The sequence below is a fragment of the Drosophila biarmipes genome, chromosome 2L (genome assembly GCF_025231255.1).
Source record: "Drosophila biarmipes strain raj3 chromosome 2L, RU_DBia_V1.1, whole genome shotgun sequence".
NCBI lineage: Eukaryota > Metazoa > Arthropoda > Insecta > Diptera > Drosophilidae > Drosophila > Drosophila biarmipes.
In genome coordinates, this window is record NC_066612.1 from 15,508,397 (window position 1) to 15,531,560 (window position 23,164).

Below are 23,164 nucleotides of genomic sequence, written 5' to 3' on the forward strand. Positions count from 1 at the left end.
AAAAATTAGTACCTTAAAAAGAAGGTCATACAAGTATTGAAAGGTTCGATATTATTCAATATTGAAAGGTTCAATGGACTTCGAATGTGAGCTCTACTATGTTATTTTTAAGAGATGTCATTAATTTTCAACTGTTAGTTGGCATTACTTAAAAAAAAATACATGTTGCTATATTGCCATCTGAAGTAAAAATTCTATATAATAATAGTATATGTATAAAATATCTCTGACATCTCATTGCTAGAAATGTATAACTAAACATTCTATTACATATTTTCGTATAAATAGACCAGAAAAATTAACAAACTGCTGCATCCGAAATCTAAAATTTTTTCGGTGCACCCACACTAGTAAAAAAGCGAGCGCAACGCCGAAAGAGACAAGAAAATTGTGTAAAAAATAATTGAAGTCGAAGCTGCGACAGATTTTACACACGCACGGCTGTTGGAAATCTAGGAGGTGAGGCGGGTCTGGGCGCCAAATAAAATATTAGGGCAAAGGCAAAACCCTTTTTTGTCATGTCCGCCGTTCGTGGCCAACCTCTTCCCAGTAGTTTTGTCCCCAGAGGATTTTTTTATTCGCGGAATGCTGCATTTTTTATTTTTCAATTTGTTGAGCGCCAGTTTTTGTGGGTGAACTTACGGTAAGTAATTTATCTTGGGAGTGTGGGCTTACTTGTGTGCTTGTGCGAAATGGAAATTTAAATTAATTTTAATTTATTTAATTCATTTTCCTCTTTCCTGTTTTGACAAAATTTTTTTTGGCTAAATCAAAATAATATTTTAGAAAACTATATACAATTATCCACACCAAATTTAACCAAAAGCCTATTAAGTTACACTTATATCAGCATATCCACCATTATCAACATGATATTCGAGCGGTTATTTTGATCATTATTTTGTTCCAAATGTGTAAAAAAAATGTATTTATATTTAAGGTTAAAAAAAATATAACTAAAAGCTTATCTTTATTTTTCGGTGATTGATACATTCTATTTTTTTGCAATATACAGGATATATTTTCGTTGAGATCGGTATCGGCATCCCATATATTGGTTTACTTTTCGACATTTCAACGTTTCACTCCCAACACTTTTCCCTCCCAGCATGGGGTTTTCACCCGGTTTCCGATTTATTTTTTGGTTATTTTATTTTAATGGTTTTTTTGTAGTGCTAGGTCGTTTGTGGTATTTTTTGGTGATATTTGCTGCGGTGCAACTATTTTCCCGCGCTCTATCTCTCCCCTTTGTGCTGAATTGGAATTACAAATTTTTTATTACTCTGCGGGCGACTCTTTTTCTCGGTTTTTTAGTTGCTGTGGCTCTAGGTTCTACGTGTGTGTGTTTTTTCATAAATCTCCAAATTGAGATTTATGTTAGTTTTGCATATTTTAGCCATGTCCGAGAGCGGTTAGCTTGGCCCGCAAAAGGACCAAGCCGGAAGCTTTAAAACTTTTAGTTTTTCGCTCTTAGGTGAAGTGGAAGGGGATTAATAAATTAGTTTGCGGTCGAATTGTCGCTCTTCTGGCTCTTAACTTTTTGATTGCCGTTGGCGGTTGGCTGACAGATGGCCGGCAATTAGCCGTTTCGGGAGTCCAAATTTGGCTCCATGGTGCAGTGCGAGTTTTAAGTGCGAAAACTTTTGGAAATTATATTAATAAAGTATGCCGTATTGCTTTCCCAGTTTCGGAAAGCATAGATGACTCAGTAAAATGTGTATTCACCAAAAATATGCATTTTAGATATGTGTATATTGAATATAATATTTTCATGGACTTTCAACGCTTTATTCGGTTCCCACTTATCTATTAACATTGTACTACAACCTTTTTACGGCCTTGCCTCGCCGCAGTTTAGATTTTCAGTTGATGATTTTGGTATTCAAACTGTCTTCAATATTTATGCAAATGCTTAATCCACTGTCAGAATTTGAGCTCATCGCATAAACATAAGTATTTCTATTGGGACACGCCCACTCCCCCAGCAAATCCATAAAATCCTCCAAAAGCTGCCAGATGTTTTCCTGACGCAATGGCAAGCGAGAAGGAGAGAATTTCGGAGTGGCCTAATAATCTGTACGATTTGCCTTTTCGCCTTTCGCCAAGAGATTTATTACCGCCTCGTTGCGGATAGGATAGGAGAAGTGCAAAGACGGGCTGAGATCGGGGGCTGTATAAGATATATATACGGCTCGGGGACTTGTCTCCTTGTTTATGAATTTCTGGTGCCGCATCCACATCCACTGCAATGAAGTCATTTTGGGACACTTCTGTTTCGGCTGCTGCCGCCTCTGCTGATTTGGTTATTTATCATTATTTCTTTTATGACGCCATGTGATACAATATTTATGTGCTGCGAGGGCTGGCCAAAGAGTTATGGCCGGCATTTGACATTGACACAGTTGCATAAATCAGGGGGGCGCTGCCAGAGCCAACCCTTTATCAATTACTGGGGAGAAAAATCCAATCTCATTATGAGCTGTCAGTTACGCAGGCCAATCAACGATGCCATTTGGATCTAATTTGATGAGCAACCCGCAATCACTTATCCCCGCCTCAATTTCGGTAGCCCTCCGGTGCCGGATTGATTTAAATATGGGGCGGGGAGCAACGAGGGGCAGGCACAAGACAGCTTGACAAATCTGTTGGAAGCTCGGAAAACTATTAGCATACGGGGGCTTACATGTGTGAGCGGTCCCTCGATAAGCAGCCCTCCCTGCAGCCATCTAAGAGCCCCCAAGGCGCTGACAAAAAACTTTCAGACAAGTTAATCATTTGCGGGATATTATCAATCCATTTTTGGGTTTTACCAAACGTTTTTCGCCACCCTCAGACAACAATGGGGCAGCAGTGAAATAGTGATTCAATTTGTCTCCCATTAGGCGATGTCACTAACCGAAAGAAGCCCCTATTTTTAAAAAAGGGTCCACAGCTTAAGAAATGTTATTTGTTAATTTTGTTTTTGTATAAAGCTATTATTTCTACCGGAAGAAAAAACAAACAATCATCATAAATCGTAAGGTAATTGTTATGCCCGGCGTATATGGATTGTCTAAATAAGTAGTAGTTAGAGTATCTGCACACCGTTGTGTAAGTAAAAGATAGTGTTAAGCAATTTCTTTGTTTTACCCGAACCCCTCCCCGGTCCACTCGCATCCCGGCAGATGGAATTCGGATTATAGTTCGCTCTGCGTGTGCGGGATTTGGGCACATCATTACAGAAAACTCCCAGACGTAAGCCGGGGCTCGTGCTTGGGACCGACCTTTCCTTCGATGTGTGGCAGAGGTTTTGGGGAGGAACAAATTCAGGGGTGTTCGGTGGAAAAGAGGAGGCTGCTGCTATGGCAACCATAATAAAGCTTATAACACTTTGCATTTACTACACTAATGCAAATACAATAGACCGATGTGAGCAATGTCTGTATGAGAGGGAGAATTTCACTTAAAAAATTAATTTCGAAAAGTGGTTAAAAAAGTCATGGTCAGACAATTATTATTTATTTAGACTTACAAAAATATTTACTTTAGTTTGATTTTCAAGACACAATGTTTCTAAAACATTTAGAATTAAAATATAACAACATAACTGCTTTAATAACAATAAATTGCAAGTAATTTTCGCCTTGGGTTTCCCATTCATACATAAACTGCAGAATCGACTGACAACACATTGACTTTTTCCCGCAGTGTAAAGCCAGCGAACGTGTGCTCCGTATCCCATTTTGACTTCAATTATGCCCACATATGTCGGTCGAGGCACAAAATTTGTTTAAGCTTCACTCTGGGATTAAAATTTGCAACTCAACGAGTAGGGCGAAGGATCAGGGCCTTGGCCTGGAACTGAGGCCCCGGGACAAGGATCCGGCGCCAGGACTAAGGTCCGGACCCCTGTGTGCACTGGCTTAGATAGCTCCGGTTGGCTTGGCCATTTGGTAACTGCGGTCTCGAAAGTTTACGGCGGTCTGACTCTACGACCCTCTGCTGGGTTAAATGCCGCTATCAAGGGAGCGGGCTTCCTTCAAGGACCTTCCGACGTCATGCGATGCGACTTGAACTCATTACGGCTAACAGGATAAAGATTGAAACGGAAGCCTGGGGTCGGAATATTGCTTATTGGCTTATTGTTCTGGCCAGTTGGAGTAACAGGTATCAGTTAATGTGAAATTAGCGGAATCATGCGTGAAGTTCAGGGAAAATTGACTCGTTTTAATTACTAATCATTGACTAGTAGTGTTAAGGTGAACTGCAGCTGGCCTTAATTAAACTATGAAACTATGTTTTTGTTCTTCTGGTTATTAGCTACTTATAAATTCTTTGTACACTTAAATGCTCACAATTTCTCCCAACTTAAGCTCCATTTACTTGAAAATTTCTATTGCTAGTTCCTAAAGTTGTTGGTGCATGTGGGCTGCTGTTTTCGCATTCCTCCCACAAGAAAGCATGAAAAATATAATAATGTGATTTGAATTTGCCGCCGTATGCTTGGCACATTTTGTTTAACCCCCTCGGAACCCCGTTAACCCCCTTCAGGCAGCATTTTGTGCTGATTTAACACTTTAAGCCTTTGCCACAGTGTGGCACTCAACAAGATGATTTATGGCTGGCAAACGAGAGAACAAGAAGCGGGAAAAAGAACGGCAGCTCGCAAAAGTATGCAACACACAAAAAATAGGTTATAAGTGGGTGAAAGCGCGCAGGGGCGAAGGGGAGCGCACAGCGAGAAATTTTATAATAATAAAAGATTTTGATGTATCACTTAAAAGTGTATGCATTAATTTAATTGAGAATTGGTTTCTATGCATAAAATTTGCTCAGCTTCTTTAAATAAATAAATATTAAACTTTTAATATTTAAATATAAAATGAAAACGTTGTTGTGCAGCAGTCGGCGGAATGTCGACGGCAAGTCACTTAAAAATGGCTCAGCAAAAGGTGAAACACACACAGCTGCGGACATGGCCGAAATGCACTTAAAATGCATGGAAGAAAAGCAGAGAGAATGCGACAGCAGCAACAACAGAGCAAACAGCATCAACAGGAAAAGCAGGCAGTGCTAAAGCAGCATGGGAATAAAGGAAAATCGGTAGGAAAAGCTGGAACACAAGAAAATTGGCAGGGAAAAGGAGCAGCATCAACACATCTGCAGCAAGGAGGCAAGTTGCCTGCAAGCGGCAACAGTGACAGCTAAAAAAACATCAACAAGACCAAGGGAATTTATAAAAAACATCAAATGCATTCCGGATGGGAAGGGAATGAGTTGCAGGGAAAGAGACAACGCTTGCCACCTCAGCTGTGGCAGCAGCAGAAGTAAAACAAGGTCTATGGTATAGGTGGAAAAAAGAAATTACTTTAAAAACTTCAAGCTGAAGGCGTCCAAACTAAGCTTAAGTGTTGTATATATATAAACATATATATTTCCCAGCACAAGTGGGGGTGTTGTAGCTGCACGAGTGTGAGAGAGTTTCGAGTACCATAAGCAAACACTTTCGAGTGCATTTAAAGTGCGGCACAAACAGCAGCAGCAGCTACTTCAGCAGTTCTCCACCGGCTTTTCCGACTTTTCCGACCCAGCCATGAACTGTTAGGCCCAGACACCCACTTCATACGCCCATTGTCAGCCTGCCACACCCCCGCTTGCCACTTTCAGTGTTTGTTGCCAATAATATTTACACTAAAAAATGTGCAACTCTGCTGCAAAAAAAGGAAAATAAAATAAAGTGCAACAGTTCTATGTCGCAGACAGAAAAAGGGAAAATGCGGGCCACGAAAAGTAGGCACAAATCCCGGAAACGGATTCCGGCTGTGCCAAGTTTCGTGCTCGAGCAACAGTTAGCTGGCGTTTTGTGCCTAAATATTTTCCAGCTAAAAGATTTCCGGAAAATCTGCTACTATTTCCCATGGCCCTCCCACTATAACGCCGATCCTGTTGCTGTTGAAAAACTCTCTCCTCCGCAAAGCTGGCTAATTTTGAGACCTAATTTGTGTCATCCTGTTTGTAGAAGTTCACAATCCGCCCCTTCTCTACCTCCCTCTCTTTCACTCCGTGTATCTTTCTCTCTTTCTGGTTGAGTGGATTTCCGTCTCATGTGGTGAAGCTTGGGATAATTCGCCATTGTGTGTGAAAGTGGAAATGGAAACCAGTTGAGGAAGACAGTAATTATCCTATCTACTGGGAAGTATCATAAGGATTAACTCACTGAAATAGGTTTTATGAAGGTCGGTTTAACTTTTAAAATGAAAGAAAGAACTATGAATTGATTTTGATTTAACCACCCTCTATTAATTTTCTTTACATACTTTATTTAAGTAAACAATTATGCTCCTAATATTATTTTTTTTATGGTTCAATGACCAACAAAAATTAGTCTTCCCTTCCCTTCCTTATCAAATATATGCCCCTTGCTTTATCACTTTATAAGTCTTCCGACATGTGTCCCATATTTTTTGCAAGTCTTATGCGTTTTTTTTTGATATATGTGTGCTATATGACTTGCTTCGATTTCATGGCAACTCATAATCAAAATAAAACCATCGAATTTTTCACACGCCATTCGTTTTCAATAAGTTGCAGCTCTCGGAATTAGGGGAGCCCGAAAACATTGATGCACATGTGTGTAGGGAAATATTTTTTATAAATGTAAATAAATACGAGCAAAACCCGGCAATTGGAAAGTCACGCTGACTTTTACTAACCCAGCGAAAGGAAAAAGTTTGTGTAATGCGGGGCGTAAATTGTTGGCAGTCAGCTATGAATATCCAACACTCCCCTGCCATTTTTCTCACCCCCCGTAGCTAACGAATCGAACTACCAGACAACTCCACCTTTTTCGCGTTCCGGATTCCGGAGCAGCCTCAACAGATTGCGGCAACTTTGTGACGTTGCGGAAAGGCAAAAAATAAAGAGCCGAATAAAAAGGAAGATGGTAGCTGGAAAACCCCAAGGAAGGTGAAAAAGTTGAGGAAATATAAGTAAAGTATTCGGCCATATATGGTAGGACTGGGCTTCATGTGTGCGGGGGAAGATGCTGGCTTTGGCTGCTATAAAAATTACTTTGTTTGCCAGCAGCTCCTTCGTCGTGCGATTTTATTGAGCCTCGAACAGTGGCTGCCAAAAGTTTGCAACGACAGCGCAGAGCGGGAATCTCGGTCTGTTTGGGGCCGAGATTTCTCGGTTGTATTGGGCTAGTTTCCCATATTATTTTTTCCTCTTTATTGCCATATATACCCGTATGTGAGTATATAAACCAAAATCGTAAAAGTGATTTTGTGACGATTCAGCGATTTTTCGGTACAGGTAAAAGTACAGTCCTCTTTGATAGCAAATGGGACTGGGGCTTGTTAGCGAAGAGAAATGGCTCAACTACCACCAGGTGATTGAGGAGAAACGACGCTGTTGGGGATCGCAGGAGGTGTTATTCGAGGCTCGAATAGTTTGGCTTAAAGAGTTGCCATTGGGCGAGGAATTGCGGCCATAAAGCTGGAAATTTTGGTGTCCCACACTTGGTAGAAGATACACCTTGATGTGAGCTGGCATAAAACGCTTTAAGAATGATTTAGGACTATCTGCTCCTAGGTGCCACACACAAATTGTTTAGAAAGATACTTTATCTTTAATTCAAGTACATTACGTCTTTGGGAAAAAGCTTTTATATAATTAAAGAAATATTATTGATAATTAAACATTTTTTAAAAGTTTACTTATATATAAATCGCTTTTACACTTAAAAATTGGAAATGTGACTGCACAGCACTGCAGCAGCTTTCTTCTCCCCAAAACTCTCTGTTTTCCTCTTGTTTGCGGTATTTTTTGACCTTGACTGGTTTCAGTTCAGTTGGCATTTGACTTCGCCACGGTCGTCTAATTAACCCATTCGGGGTAAGTAAACTTCAATTTAACTCAGCACAACTCTTTTTCCCCCTCTTTTTTAAACTTTCCCTCTTTCTCTGTTTTTTCCACTCTTTGGTCGCCCTGGGTCATGGCACATATGTTTTTAATTATAACTTCTGCACTCACTCCTCGTCGAACCAACTCAGACATTGCAGAATTCTCCTTGTTTGACTCACACTTTTTATGGCTTCTGGGCCTGAGGCTTTGTTCCACATTTTACTCTTTCTCCGGACTTTTCAGCGTCCTTTCTTTGGGCCCGCTATAATTTTTTGCAAATTTATGTTGCGTTACATTCACAACAAACGAGACATTTTATAGCAGATCATCAATCAATTTGTCAGCTTTTCTGGGGAACTCTTTTGCTCGCACTTCTGATAGGGGTCCGGGCCACGCCCCAATACGTAATTAAACATTTGGCCCTGCAGCCGGGCGGACATAAACTTATTTATAATACGGCCGGGAGCAGCAGCCGGAATATGCTATAAAGTATAATTTTATGGCAGTGAAAACCACAGGCGCCTCGGGCCAAAAAAGAAATGTCAGAAACTTTGGATGATGGGGTAGAGAACACCGGGGACAGCTCGCTGCAGTTGCCATGCGTTGGCAAACTTTTGCCACATTAATTTCAGCCGCAAAAAATACGTCTCGTTGACGGAGTCTGTCAATGTTGCTGCTGCCTCGCATGTTGCATGCTGCATGTTGCCGCCGTGACAAAGGCAAATAAAGCGAGTGGCTGCCGCTGCTGCTGCTGTTGCCACAGAATGAAGACAAATGGCAGCCTGCTGAAAGCTGTGTAAAGTGTGTGCCGAGTGTAATTAGACAAACATTTGGTCGGGCCAAGAGCGAGGCCAATTGCTAATTGCCTCAATCAACAAAAGTTTTCATATTTACGCCAGCGACAAAGTTGACAAAAAGTGTTTTTTAATATTCCAGCAGGGAGAGAAAATCCAGAAAGGTAAAATTTGCAAACAGTCTCCTTTAAATTTTAAACAGAAATAATCCTAAAATGATTTATGCCTTTTTCATATTAACAAAATTTCATATAAAAAAACAAAATGAAGAAATTATTTAAAATCATCTTAGTTATTTATGTTAGAATTTGAATGATACTTTTTATATACTTATAACCCATACATTTTTATTCTAACTTCTGCTTCATTTAAATCAATTTAAATAACAACATTTGAAAACCTGTCCTTTAATTACATCTCAAATAACAATATCTAAGCTCACTTAAATATTCATGTTTAAATAGAAACTATGGATTTTCCCCTGTGCAGTGGAAATTGCACACTCGTCTCCTTCCCATTTTCCTGCTTCTGATCATTTTTGTCGCGTTCTGCGTTAATGACAAACCGACAAGCGACGAAGCGCGGCTGTTTCTAATTGTTTTGGCACTCCCGTTGGCTGGAAAAGCGGGAAATTAGAAGGAAATTGGGGAGCAGCAGACATTGTTAATGGATATGTGCCTCGTCTGCGGCTGGGGCAAGTTCAATTTTTCGGTAAGTGTTAATTACACCAGGCAGCGACAAATTTTGAAAGATTCCTCTGTGCCAGCTGACAAATCATTTGTTGTGGGCTGGGCGGGGAATATTTGGGGGAGTTGAGGTCCAGAGACTGCGGTTTTGGCCACCGTAGACCAGCAACGTTTGACAAATGTCGAGCGGACATGGGCTGAGAGAAATTGGGAGAAAGGAGCTGTGGAAAGCGGGAAACTCATTGGGGGAAATGGGGTGCAAGTGCCCCGATGAGGAAGCAATGAAAATTCTCGGTCTGCTCTCGGCCGGACAATTTAATTGCTGCTGCTGATGGAGATGTTGATGAGCTTGTTGCTAGTGTGCTAATGCTGTTTATGTTGCTGGTGCTGCAGCAACAGTTGCTGCGGTGTCCATTGTTAATGCCATTAGCCAGAGTGCTGCCTGATGTATTCGGAAATGTATTTGGATTGTTGATGCTTCAGATTAACAAGAGTGACCAGTCACAAATGAATTTTCAGTGGATTTTCGCTCTAGTCCTAATCTACAATAAATATTATTTATTTTTGAGCTGTAGAATATTTGTACAAAACTTCATATTTTGAAGAATATTAACTTTAAAATAATATTTTATTATTTTCTTTTTAAAAGAATGATATTGACATCTTTTATTATTTTAATAGATTCCAAACTACTTACTTTCGTAAACGCAGAAAGTACTGCAAAAATTTCTGAAGTTGCTTATTTCATTATATTTTTCTTTAACCATTTCACATGATCATGCAATAAGCATGAAAAAAGTGAACAAATACTTCTCAACATTTATGTCCATCACAGGTTTTTCATCTATAACCAACCAGGGATTTATGTGACGCAATAGGTCACATTTGCAGCATGGTTATTCACTCAACATCAGGCAGCTTGAAGTGGCCTCAAATCGTAGTCACGTTGCCAACATTGCGATAATTGCGTCTAATAACTTTTGATGGCTGTAATTAATCCCCGGTGGCGACCCTCCTCCGACCTCTCCGCCCTCGATCCATAATTTCCGTAAAGGATGTCAACGATGCGGAGAAGGAGCAGCGCATCATCATCTCGGGCGATTCTGTCAGCCATGAAATTGACACGTCTTTGGTATTAAGTGGCACATTGAATAGTCCAAATTAATACCCGTGCTTCATGGTTGTTATCCGCGTTGTTCAACCCTGTTGCAGGATGGTGGGTCAATGGTCTTAGTCACTTAGTAGTCGAGGCTCCGAATAGGATTATGATCGCTTTACTAAATGGGGCATTTGGTAAAACTTGGCTAAGCTTAGATATTAAAGTTCTTAAATATTATTTTGCCCAATAAAAACATTTATTTTATTTAAAAACTAAGGAAAAGCGTATCAAAACATTAATAGTTTTTAATAAAATTTAAAAAATGATTACATAAAATTATAAATGGATTATATACTGATCTTATTAGTGTCTCAATTGCGGAATGCTAGCAATAGAAATCAATGATTAAATGGCCTACCCTTGAAGAATGCCTTATTTAGTATTTTCTTAAAGAACAAAAGATCTTCAAAGACTCTTGGGCAGTCTTCTCCCCCTTTGTCTAGCAATTTGTGCACTTTCCAAAGCAATTAAATCCTCTCGAGGGGCGCGATGCGGTGCAGGGGTGGCGGCTAGATGGGTGGGTGGTGCCTTCATCTGGGCGAAAGAAATGAACATAAAGTGAGCAAATGTGCCATAAATTAAAACTAAATGCCGACCGACGCTGTCAAAGGCAGAAAAACGTGAAGACGAGCGGCGACTGCAGTCGCGGTTAAGATTAACGCACACACGCATCTGCCACGCCCACAGAGGGGCGTTGACACCCACACACGGAAACGCGCACATAGATACACACTCACACCGAGACACTCTCTCATAGATGTCAAGCATTGGCCGCAATGATTTACGGCTTCGCATAGGGGAAAATTGCGCATACGCCGCGTGGTCGCCACCGAAAATTTGTTAGCCCCTTTTTTTTGCCGTTGTTCCCTGCTGCTGCTTGCTCATAAATTGTACGCGGGAAAAGTATTTCAATGCAAACGAGAGGTGACGTTTCAAAAAAGGATTCGTTCTATTAAATACCCTTTAAGAAACTCATATTTTAAGCTGATACTTAAATTGTTATATAAAATACCAGCAATATTTGAAACGCGCTTAGCTTAAACGCAAAAAAGGGTTTCCAAATCATACAAACTAACCTGAAAGGTAAAATAAAGGGTATTTTACCCAAAATTCGGCATTAAAGAGAAAACAGCGAAATAATTGCACTTGTAAAGAATCTTTTTTTGTTTTAGAAGAATTTTACATGAGAGAACTGTGATTACGACAATGAAAAGCACCATGTATTTATTTGAGTGAACTAAAGTAAATCGTAAAAATCATTAATAAAAGGGCTATAAGTTAAAAAAAGAGATATTTAAAACAATGAAAAGGTCCTTTGGTGCTGGTACTTATCCCAAAAAGTGTAAACGACTTAAGGAAAACACAGAATGTCAGAGTAAGAGATGAAGACACACTGTTGTTTAGAATTAAATTCAGCCTACGTGAAAAACGGCTTCGCTTTGGGTGGTCGCCAACGATTCTTTGTCGCCGTTTTTGGTGGCGACACTTGGCAGACATTTGGTCATTTGTTGGCACAGCTTGTTGCACGCTGAAAAGCGAGAGAAGTGCGGAAAAACCGGGCAGACGCTAGAAAAAAGTTTGCGCCACATCATCTTTTAGCATTTTGTCAGCCAAGTTGTCACATTCGCCTCAGCGAGAGATCTTCAATGTTTCGCCTGCAACAAGTTGACAACAACTACAGCGACGAAAAAAGACTGGAAAAGGGGGAAAATCGAGGAGGAAATGGGGATGGGTAAAAGAGCCGAGGCGACTTACGGTGCAATGGTTTTCCTTTGCACACTTTCACCCCTATCCCGCATGCACTTTACGCCTCACTTGACTTACATTCGGGGCAACGACAACCAGAGATGAAAACGCCTCCGCCTTGTTTTCCTCTTTTCCGGCCCCCTTTCGGCCCCCACAAGCCCCCTTCTTACTGCCGCGCAAAATCTTTAATTGTCGCGCAATTTTCCAGTTACTGCATTTGTCGCTTCGCCCGCACTTCTCACTTCTTACACCCGCCTTTCGCCCTCCTTAAAATTGCCAAGGAATCCATATATTCATTCATTTGTCGAGCGATATGCACAGTGGAATATATGGCAATTAACCAGCTAAAAATCAGTTATAAACAACAATTTTAATTATGAAAATTAAATTTGTTATTACAATTAAATTTTATGAATTTTTTTAAACCACACACATTTTATTGAAACATTTTCCTGATACTTTAAATGCTTTAACTATCCCAGCAATAAAATACTCCTGGTATTTAAATATTTTTTATAGCACCTAATCACTCTTGGTCCAATAAAAGGTTTAATTTTATGCGTTCCCTCAAAGAATGTGGTAATCACCTGGCATCAAGTCGAATCTTTATAGCAAACAGCTCTTCGGAAAATTCCAAGGAAAATATAAAGTCCATCGCTATACTTTTTAATAATTGCGCACAAATTCCAGCGATCCACTGTGCCCATTCAGTCAGCCATTCATTCATTCGTCCTCGATTCCCATTCGGGACTCTCATCTTTCGCAACTCGTTCTTTCAGCTTCTGCTGGTTGCTTTCGTTTGGGCGCCACTTTCCGATGCAAGTGATATGCCCCCTGACCCCGCCACGCCTCCTTTGTGGCCACGCCCACTGCAACTACCAATTAGGTGGGCAGAAGGCGGTTGCAATTTCAATTAAGGGAATTAATTGCGTGTGCGACAGTCAGTTTGAAGAGTCTCCAATAAGACGACAGAGCTGGCGAAGAATGGGAATTCTAAGCTGAACGGTCTAGATAAGTGACACTTATCTAAATACATATTTACCTGGCTGCTGGGAAAAAGAGGAGGAAAAGCGAGCTGGAGGAGGGCGGAAAACTTTATATGCAGCCCGCATATTGTCAAAAGCGGAAATTGCAGGAAGCTGCAGATTTTTATCGATGCAAGTTGACAGGCGCCAGAAGCAGCACTCGATGGAAGTTTAACCAAGCTCTATGCACACAATCCCACGACCACCTGCGAGGAGAGGAAAAGCCAGAAGAGCTTTCCCAACCATTGCTTCCGTTCATTTTCAAACGCAATGGCGAAACCGGAACAAAAACTCCAGGAGAATTCCAATTAGGGAAAGATCAAACGATCCAGAAATCGATGAAATACCACCGGCATAAACATAAGCAAATGAGGGGCGAACTAAGGAAAGCCATTAAATTTAGTCAATCGATAAACGAAGTCACAAGTTTTTCATCATCAATGGTGCAACAGAGAGGCAGCCCAAAAAAACAATTCGTAAAAAGCCTTGCACCATAAAACACACACTTTACGATCCTCACGCAAACTATATAGCTAAAACGGGAGACGGAGATAGCATCGGGGAATGAAAAGAGCAGGCGGGATGTATATACCCTATAGGCAGCCCAGATACAGCGACATACCCTGAGTGTCAATGCTGATGTAAAGTGTCACTTAAAAGGCGCTCAATATTTGATGGCCCGAAGACAGAATTGAGCCACCTCCGCAATGCAAATGAAAAAGCGATATGCCACGGTACACGTCGTGACAAGAGTGTAAAAGCGGTTGGAATGCTTTTCGGTATAATTTTTTGAGATTTTCGGGCAAAGCTTCAGCAACATCCGAAAGTCAATTTAACATATAAAATTGTTAAATACATAATTATTGAATATATAAATTGTTAAAAATACTTAATTTTGGTTTCAAGATTTCTCTCAATTTAAGAGGTATGCCCAGAACCATATGACTGGATGTAAAATATTAATTTTTATAGAAAAAGAACCTGTATTCTTAAAAATATGTAACCAAAAATCAAAGAAATTAATATTCGCCAGACCTAATTAGTATTTTAATCTATTTAACTACTCTTTTACTAACAAATTCGGAACCGAAACGCACTGTCTGCGTACTTCAGTTACAATGTGGAAGGCCTCTTCCAAGACAATAATTCCCAGGCCAGCTAAAAACCTTTAAACGATCTTCGGGCAAACAACGTGAACGCATTATAAAAATGTTTTACGATGCTGAACCCAAAACGGGAGAGTAGAAAAACAAAACAACAGAATAAATGCTGAAAAGCGGAGCAGAGCGAGTTTTATTATGTCGTCGAACGTTGGCGAGATAAGGTCAGTTCTTGGGGGCGTGGTTGGTAATGTGGGTGTGGAGGGGGCGATGGAAAGGGGAGTGGCGGGGGCCAGGGGCCAAAGAGCAGGGGCCCAGTGGATTGACCGCTTTGCATGTCGCGCGCTGCATTAAGCGAAACCAAAAAAGAAGCCGATGACAGCAGAAGGGAAAAGTAGGGGAAAGAATAGTGCACTGGAAAAACAGGAAGACTATTAGATAATTATTCAAGAGTTTAAAAAAGTAAAAGAGCTTGCGGAATAAACACCTTATTTTAGTACATTTTTTTTCCATTTTCACTTTTTAATACTTTGAAAAATAAGGCAATCTCAAAGGAACCGGTTCTATATTTATATTAATTCTTTTATTAATATTCATTATTTGACTTTGTCGATAAAAAATATTCATATTAGCGTATTTAAACTCTTCAGAACTAATTGGGTGAAAGACTTATACAGATCTTGAAATTTCTTTCAGTATATTTTAAAAACTGAAGGGAACAGAGGGCTGAGAACAGAAAGGCGACGTCTGGACATGAGCGCGAACATGAATCGCTGAAGGCGGCAGCTTAATGGATATGGATATGTTGTATATGGATGTGTACTCCATGTGACCGACTCCCTGCTAAAAATCAAATGATGAACAACGAGCTTTGCTCTACTCTAGAGAAATCTAGTGATATTTTTATGGTTCATTCTAAGCCAAAGTCAATACAAAGTTATATTAAAATCTGAAGATCAAAAGCGAGAATATATTTACAAAATTCTTAGATAATATATGTACATTGGCAAATGTACATATTAATTAATGAAAAAACAAAACCACTGCAGTTTATATTTTTAAATTCGAAAAAAACAAAGTGCTCCAAAATAATATTGAAGCTCAATAAATAACAGCGTGCATATTTGAATGTGAAACCCATAAATACATTTGGGATTTTGGTTATGCAAAAAAGACTTCATAAATATTTCACAATGCAAATGGATGCAGCAGTGGGAAAATATTGAAACGAATGTTTATTTGAATAGTGCAGTTTTGTTGGCCCTGCAACAGTGTTTAAATTTGGGTAAATAAATAACGCGCAGAGTTCTTAAGATACATTTAAATATCTGACTCCGAGAATATCTACCAAACAAAGGGTTTTTTCATGCATAGTTAAATATTGCTTATACATTTATAGTGTGTAATAATTATTTCAGAAAAAGAAACCGACTTTTTGAATTAAACAAAATCTTGACTGAATATCTTTCTTTCGTAAAGGGTATTTGAATCTCCAACTTACCCCTTTCGATCCCTTTCTATTTCGTTAGTATTTTTTGCCCGCCTGCTATATTTTTCAATTTCATTATCAAGTTTAATGCTTGGACCATCGGTTTACTTAGCGGTTGGCCAGACGAAAATAAAAACATAGAGGCAAAGGTCTCCCGCCGGCGGTGACCTTTTGTGAAGACACCGCACCCCAGAGCCCGCTTTTCCAGCCCGCATGTGAAGCGCCTTTTAGAGAATTTGCCATTTTGTTGTTTCAGTTGTTTGTTGGGCAATTCAATTGAATGTTTGCGGCTGGACGACAACTGGCGACTCATCAATGCCACGTCATCATCCTTTTTATTGCTGCCAGTGGCGGCGAGGGGGTGAAACTCGGAGTGGGTTGCCGGGGTTTCAGTGTCCACGATTTAACGATGGCTGAACATATGCAGCAGCAACAACCCATCGCCTCGCCAATGAGCAAGTAAAAATAACAATAAACAGCAGACAGAAACTTCCACAGTGGCAAATTGAGTTGCTTGTTGTTTTTTTTTTGCAGTGTGCTTGTTTTTTTTACTCTTGTTTGCATTTTCACATTAAGAACGCAACGCAGCTGCCGAAGAAGGTTAATTGTTGTTCTTGCCGGCGACGTTGTCATCGATATTGATTATGATATTTTTTAATGGAGGGCTGCGAGATGAAAGGCCCCCAAGAGATGAAAGAGAAACTTCAACACGATTGAGACACACAATAAAGACGCGAAATGCGTGTGCGAACATTTAATTACCGGGTTAATAAATAATAAAATATTGATAAATCAGGCAGGCAAATTGTTTAAAATATGCAATCAAGTTCCTTCTCATTCAATGTGCGGAGAAAGGAGTAAGGTCAACATTTCAGCATGGCTTGTGTTGTGGCTTTGACTTTGACAGACATCTTAAATCATTTTTCTATAAGGTAAATTATTTACGGGCGTTCTATTTTTCAAGAAATATTTACAACTCTTTATGATCAAATTTAAAAATGTTTTCAATTTACGAATCATGAATTAAAATCTATGATAACCACAGGGGATCATGTATTGTTTCCAAGAATGATTTGAATTTGTTTATAAGGCAAATTGTGTTTATTCTATAAATTTGTATATATTTTTTATAAAATTACTTGTTACTATGTACTACTTTTTACGATCATATATAACACAATTTTTAAGATTGCTTCCAAAGTATATGATTATATTAGGAGAACATGTATTTTATTGGAGCCATCTTTTAAAGTACATATTTGTTACTAACCATATAAATCCAAAACAAAAAATGTTCATAAATTTTCGACTACTTAATTACAGCAAATGCTTGATAATAAACCATTTTAGCTTTATTGTGTTTTTTTACTTTTTGTCCTTTTAGAGCACGTTCGACCGCTTAACCGGCACTGGAAATGTGGCACAACCTGGGGACACGCCCCTCGGCCAGCTCGCCGCCCTCCCATTCCATTGATGCCAACCGTAAGTGCACAACAATTCGCTGGCCAACAACTTTTAACAACAGCGCCCCCACAACGGGCTCACTCACACAAAGGCGGCGATAACAACGATAACATTTTAGCACATAAATTACGAATTCATGAAAAATTTTATGCCCGTGTTGTGCACTCGGTTTTTTGTTCTTTTTTTTGTTAACCTTTTTGTCCAGGTTTCCTTTTGCATTGTTTTTGTTTTTAGTTCTCTGTTTTTGGCGGTAAACGCAACGAATGTTGCCGCTGCCATTTATGTTGCTGTTGTGCCAGCAACATGCAACGCTTGCCGGCACGGGAGTCGGGAGTCGGGCAAAGTTGGACAGATATCGCACATATAAATGCAGCTGGATGGGGAGAACGGAATTGAGGTTCACCCAGGATTGTCCGCAAAAGGTGGCGGCAAAGGTGCAGTGCGGTCAATGCGTTATTTGCAATTCATTGCAGCCATGGGAATCCAAATGGGAGAGGGCAGGAGAGTGGGTGGCGGACAGATGGAGCTGGCCAGAGGACAGTGGACAGATCTGCACATGCAGAGCCCACCGTTCACGGTCCGCTTTCAGCTTTATGGCTTAATTTTTGGTGCTGCCGCCGTTGCTGTTTGTGCCACACACATTTCGCAAGCAATTTAAATGCTAATCAATTTGCCGCGTTTCACGCTCCGCCAGCAACATGGCAATCTGCCCCACATGCGGACCTCCAATCGCAGCAAATCCAATCCAGCCACCCACCATTCAGCAGCAGAAACGCAGCATTGCGCACAATTCAAACAAACAAAGTCGCAAAAATTATGAAAAAGCAGCAAAGTCTGCGCAGGGCACACAAGCAGAAGCCAAATGAAATAATAATCACAGGCTGGGGAAATAAATATGGATCAGGAACGGAGTAAAGCCAGAGGGTCGAAAACTGCACTAGGTCCGGAAAAGCATTGGCGGAAAATAATATCTAACTAAATTAAATTCAAATTATCGTTAAAATTATCTTACCGAAGACATATGGTCTTTCTCTACAGCAAATATTGTAAATTAAATTGAGTTCTCAAATAAATCTTACTGAACACAATTTTTCAACCATTCTACAATCGCTCACAATTTGAATTTAAATTGTATTTTTCTCTGTTTTTTACAACTCGTGAAGTGGTGTTTGCTTTTTCTAAGCCAGACAGGAAAACGAGAGGAGTTGGGGAAAAAATAGCCCAAATGGTCAGTGAAAAGTTATGAGCGATGCGCAGGTTGAAAAAGTGCAACACGTAGCATTTGAATAAAATGTGTGAGGAAAAATACGCGCGACCAGAGATTTTGGGGGATTTTTGATAAGCGGAACGAGGGAGGAAGTCAGAGATAACAGGCTCGAAAAAAATATAGAACAAAGTTTGATTTATGGCTTCGCTTTGGAGATTTTAGATGCAAACAGAAAGCAAAATCGAAATCTGTTGCACATACAAAAACGAGAATATATTGCTCTAAAAAACCTGATTTTTCAAGGGATTCCAATTCGAGCATTGTTGCATCCAAGTGAAATTGTAAATTATTAGATGTGTAGGAAACCTTTATAACTTTCCAATGATTTTTAAAAGCAACGTACACCTCCTTAATAGCAACCCAAAAAAAAAAAGCCACTTCAATAAAGATAATAAAAAAAGGCCAGCTGCAGATGGAGTAGCGTAATAGGAAAAAACGGGACCAAGATGAAATTGCATTATGTCGATTCTGTGGCTTTCCTATGCAAAGAGAAAAATGCAGGGCAAAATGACGAAAAAATGAGGCGGAGAAGAGGAAGCTCGAATGGCTGCAAGTGGCTCAAAAAGTGCCTCAAGATGTGGCATCATTGGTCCAGGACAGCAGTTACTTTGCATCTTTTAAGCACTGCTCCTCGGACGGGATAGTCCTAGGACGAAAAAACCCTGCCAGTGAAAATATAGAAGGTAAAGGGATAAAGAAGTTTTCATTGGTTTTGGCTGCGGGCTGATGAAGCCGAAGCAGCTCCAGGTATTCGCATCCTCATCCCTTTTCATCCAGGCTCATAAAAATCATTTGCGAAAAGCCAAATTGCCAAGCTGATGGGGTTTTATATAAGCATTTTTGAGTTAAGACGCGGTCAGCTAAATATTTTTGTAACATTTTTTTAATATTTTTATTTATTTTTCAAATAGTTTTTTTTTTTTAGTTTATGGCCCAATAAAAATACTATAAAAATGTCCCATGAATCTTTTGAAGTTGATTAATTGTGACAGAAGATTATAGAATTTTATTGGAGAACCTTTGACCTGGTATAAATCTGAGGAGCAATAATTATAAAATTGAGAACGAATTTCTATAGAGGCTATTTCTGAAGCGGAATGCGCTGATTAAAGTTGTCTTGCTCCTAAAACTAATCTGAAACCCAGTTTAATGCCTAACTTCAAGCAGAGGCAGCCGCCGTGCTTTTGTGTTTAATTTTCCAACCCCACTCTGGATTTCGCCACCCTTTTCCGCACACTTAAAAACTCAACCACCCAAGCACCACAAAAACCCCCTTGGGTTTATTCCCCTTAAATTTGTGTTTATCGGGGCACACGACTCGATTAATTTTGGGGGTGGGTGGGGGAGGCAAGGCGTGTTTTTAATTGCCAAGGACAATTAAAAACAATTTTGCAGGCACAGAAGAGTTGGCAATAAATTTAATTGGCCCGCTGCCGTTACGCCCATTGATTGTTCCCGGTGTGGGCGTGGCACGGGGCACTTTCACACCTAGTGACAAGGTGTCCAGGGCCAACGCCGCCCAAGAAAATTGGTGGCTGAGGATGTGGCTGGTGTTTTCTTTGGCTGCTGTTCCGCCGGAATGGGGCGGCAATTTATGCGGCTGTCAGTTGCAGGGGCAGCTTGGATTTTTATTGGCAGCCGGCACGCAGCCAGAACTTCGGCTTCGTTCGGCTTCCTCTCAAGTAATTGCATCGAGCACATAAATCAATTGAATTGCATTTTCATGGCCAACCCTCGATTGTCTGCAAGTGAAGTGAAAGCCAAAAGTAGTTTCCCCCGGGCCTGTCTCTCATCTTTTTAGCTGGCCCCTCGAGCGTGGCGTAATCAATTGAAATTGCATGCAATGCGTCACTGGCAGATCTTACTAGAGCCCCACAAAGTTCACTTCCGAACCAAAGCCAAATCCAACTCCAAGTCGAAGTCGAAGTCAACCCCTGAGCAGTAAAGAGTATTTTCCCCGTCCTCAACGCAACACGTAGAAAGATTATCGGCAACTTCGTTTATGGCTTATCAAATTAAATGATTAATGTTTCCCTGTGTTTCCCCCTTCGTAGCCTGAAAAATGTCATCAGCAGTTTCCAGCTCGGTTTTTCGTATTTTATTTCTGGCCCGGAGTTCAAATGGTTTTCGTGTTGCGGTTGTCGGCTTGGTTTAAGTTTCCTCCAACATTTTATTGAGAAAGTTCTGTTTGTGGCGACCTTATGCTGAGCTGATTTGTGGCTGGTTGAACCGTTTACGAAGTATTTAGGATAGCAGGAATTAAAACTAACCCAAGGTGGCGGTCTCATGGGAACTTCCCTTCAGCTAGCACATTGTAAATAGTCCTTTGAAGGGAGTTATAGACTGCATAGGGTTTTTAGTATATATAAATATAAAAATGTCTGAATGTAAATGTATTATTTTTTATACGATTTTCCCAACGTTTTACTTGGGGACCACATACTTTACCCTTTAAAGTGTGACCTATATGATTAGTGTTTCTCACAGAATGGGCGAACTTAATTGAAGAGTCCTATTGAAGGACTGCCATTTCCCTTGTTCCACATTATCCTTGCATTTCCATCATCCAATCAACCATTGGCTCCTGCGCTGCTGCACACCAAATTCTCAAAATTCCATCAGCAAAAGTTTTCGTCATCCACAAAGCCCATGATCCACACACAAGCACACATCACATTAATCAGTCAGGACAGCGGGACGGACGAACAAATACGCACTCGAAAGTATAACTCATCAGGGCGCAAATTACAAAGACAAACGATGACTGACAACCGCAAGGCTTTTTTGGCCCCGAACGGAGAGTTGCTGGGAACTGGCAAGTGGAAAGCGGGCAGCGGGCAGCGGGAAGCGGTCGGGGTCACCACTTAGCACCCACAATCCACAGGGCTGCAACGGAAAACCAAGGACGCAGGGCGGGGACATCAGCGTTTTTGTTAATTAAACAAATGCCGCAGTGACATGTGCACATCACGAGAGATGTGATGACTTTGCCGGGGTTTTGGTTTGGGCCGCTGCGGTTTATGCATCTGCATTCGTGATGGGTGGCATGGGGCGGGCCTGGGCATGGCCATGGCCATGGGTGGATATGCACCATACAGTCGCGCAGTCGGGCTCGGTTGGGTTTGGGTGGCGCTGAACCCAGTACCCACTGGCAATTCCGCTTGACAAAAGCGCACACAAATAACGGGGGAAAACAGGCGACGTCGCTGACAATGGCTCCGCATGCAATTTAATTTATTTCAATTGCAACGGAATTATTACGACAGACGACAAAGTGCCGTCGCAGAGCAATTTACCCAGCATCCCCTGGGCGCCGCTCCTGTCCTCCTACCCCCTCCCCCTATCACACCACTCCGGCACACCAAAAAACCCAGCTTCTTTATCGCTTTTTTAGGGAGCTGTTAATAAACAAATTCATGTGCGAAGAAAGTAAGCGCAGCGAGCGTCGATTTCAATTAAACAGACGCGTGGCTCCCGTTGGCCACTCAATCCGATAATGACCACAGTGCACAGAGGCGGCGGAAGGCGTTCCTGGCGGGGGCTCTGGAGCGCCAAATATTTGCCGGAAGTGGAAGAACTTTTACCATTTATCAGCGAAATAAGATGTATTTTTGTGAATAAAACTCTTTGGAAATGCTAGTATCAGTGATACTGTGAATAAAAAAATAGATCTCTTCAGAGATCTTTGCGGTCACTCGAAAAAGAATATTTAGTGAAGCTGTAGCTTTACTGGCTTATACAACCATATTTTCATATCTAGGGACTCATATTTTATAACCCGAAAATTGAAATTCTTAGCATTAACAATTAAACGAGTTATATTATTCATTTACAAACTACTTTAGATACTTTAAAAAGTTCTTCATTACCACTTTTAACCGCATTTTTGTAAAAAGGTAAAGAAGTGGTATAACTTTTATAATTTTAGATTATGGAGCATAACGTTTGCAATGAATAAAGCCATAACATTTTCAGGTGCAATCATTTCAAATGACATTAAAACATTATTACTCAAGGGTTCTTTTAAATTTAAAGTAATCCGGCTTATGGCTTTTTTACAGAAAAATTCCAGAATGCTTCGTAAAACGGGGTGTAAAGTCCCTGTCCGCGACACCCAATTCCAGCGGCCATTCCCGGATGCAGTTTCGCAATTCCGACCCACCGTGGGTGGTTCGGGGCATTCGATTTCGCCGCTGTTATTTCGTTGTTGTTGTGGCAACAAAACACTTTTATTTTTGCTGTTGTTATTGCAGTTTTTGTTGTTGTTTGGCTCGGCCAGTTTCAAGTGTAAATTAATTTATGAGGCACGCCATGGAGCTGGCGCCAGGCTGCGGTCACAGACCCCTCCTCGCACCCGCCCATGAAGCGAAATGTCAGCCAGAGTGTGAAATTTCATATTTGAATACTTGCCAAAACGTTGACAAATGAAGTCTGCATAATTGGCTACCATTTGGTCATGGAATCGCAGAGCTTTTAGGAATATGAACACACGAGAGAATTTAATCAAATGGTTTTTAGGAAAAGTTAGGTAGCGGATAAAGTTGAATATT

The 23,164-nt window shown here is 40.6% G+C and overlaps 1 protein-coding gene across 2 annotated transcripts in view; it reads right to left on the reverse strand.

The window, feature by feature from the left end:
- The window catches only part of LOC108034159 (uncharacterized), a 75,345-nt gene that overhangs the window by 42,653 nt on the left and 9,528 nt on the right, over positions 1 to 23,164 (reverse strand). The window lies entirely within an intron of this gene.